Raw genomic sequence first — 1,861 nt, forward strand, 5'->3', positions numbered from 1 at the left:
CCTCCTGCCGCTCTCCGCCGGCGGGGCCGCCCTCAGGGACGAGGGTGCGGAGGCCCGCGGGGCTCAGGGACGTTGTGCGACGCCCCTGAATTTAGGTCGCGGGGACCCGGGACCACGGGGCAGCAGAAACGGAGGTAGCGAGGGCCAGCGGCATGGAGCCGTCGGCGCCAGCGAGCTGGGAAAGCGCCGCTACCGCGACAGCCCCGACCGACCGCAGCGGAAGGCCATGGCCGGGGCTGCGGCCCAGGAGCGCGGCGCCGGCCTCGGGCATCTCAACCCGGGGGCTCGGCCCGGCCGCGCGGAGGGGCAGCGCCTGCCCTGGGGCCGCAGCCGAGCCCGCTCTCTGGTGGGCAGCAGGGGGCGCGCTCGGCGCGGGAGAGCAACTGGACACAAGGAGTCTCGCCTTCTGATTTGTTTGAAGTCCTTTTCTTAAGGCTTTGTTTATGCACTCGAGAACTGGGGTACAGGCCAGAGGGCCAGGCGCCTTGGTGGTGGTACAAGGGGTTAAAGCGCTGCACCAGGAAGGTGAGAGCAGCCTGACCCCACCCCGGGGGACGGAGTGACCCCAGGGGCCAGCAGACCTTCCTGTCTCCAGATAGCTCCTCAGCAGTGGATGTTTCAGTTCCCTGCTCTGCTCCCCACTCTGTCTCTGGGGGGTCCTCTCACCCCCACACCGCTGGCTTGTGCCCCCGCTCTTGCATGAGAAAATAAATAAATCCTGAAATATAAAATAAATTTAATTTTAAATATGTCAGTAAAGTTTCGTTTCACATTAGAGAGAAAAAGTGGCTAGCCCATACCCACAACGCAAGGTCCCCACAGACAAGTGGCCGGAGGGCGGCCCACTCAGCCACAGGCCAGCAGGTGGGGAGGCCGAGCCCCGCCCAGGAGGACCCACCGGGAGGACGCGGAGCGGGACCTTGGCCTCACGTCATCACAAACTCTGTCCACCAGAATGGCCGCCATGGGAAAACCCAGGAGCGCTCGGGGACCAGCGGGCGGTAGGCGCCGGCAGGCGTGTCCACCGGGCGGGGAGGCCCACGTGAAGGGCAGCAGAACTGCCAGGGCCGGCACGCAGCTCCACCCCAAGAGAGGGAGGCCCGCTGCCTGGAGGCCGTGTCCAGGGCTCACCTGCCCTCCTGTACCCCCTGGAAGGAGCCAGACTTGAGAGCGTCCAGTGGCTGCCGCCCTGCCCAGGCCCGCTGTCCGGCATAAGGCCCGGGGCAGCGCCCGCCTCTGCTTTACTGGCACTAGCGACAGCGGGGGTGGGGGGTGGGGAGTGTGCCGCGGGGGGCCAGGCCGGCCGCCGCCCCCGAGGTACCGGGACAGGCTGGCTGCCCTGCAGCTGAACGCTGTCCCAGGCAGCCCAGGGCCTCCGGACAGAACCCTCAGGGCGGGGAACCGTGGCCCAGGGGACCACGAGCAAGGAGCCCCAGCCAGGAGCGACAGCCGCTGACCACAGGGGCGCCGGGAAGCCCGGCCACTGGCGGGCACAGCGACGTTCTGGGCGCATGGGGACGGCCGACCTGGGGCCCGGGAGGGAGCTCAGACCCGCTCAGCTGCTCTTGCTGCTCAAGTTGAGGGCCGCGGCCACCGGGGCCAGCACTGCCCGCCCGGCCTGGTGGCTGCCGAGTGCCCTGAGCACCAGGTGGTCTGGGCCGGGAGGGGCTCAGGCCAGAGTCTGGGGCAGCTGTGAGCGGCCCTCCCCAGAGGACCCTCCGGGCGCTGCCCGGTTGGTCCAGCCTCGCCTTGGGGAGCCGCGGAAGCAGGGGCCGCCGGTGGCTGGAGCTCAGAGGGGCCGGCAGTGAGCGCGGTCAGCCCAGAAAATCCCGGCCCTCGCCGGCCCCTCCGCGTCAGGCGG

The sequence above is a fragment of the Condylura cristata genome, unplaced genomic scaffold (genome assembly GCF_000260355.1).
Source record: "Condylura cristata isolate star-nosed mole 26May11 unplaced genomic scaffold, ConCri1.0 scaffold00058, whole genome shotgun sequence".
Lineage (NCBI taxonomy): Eukaryota > Metazoa > Chordata > Mammalia > Eulipotyphla > Talpidae > Condylura > Condylura cristata.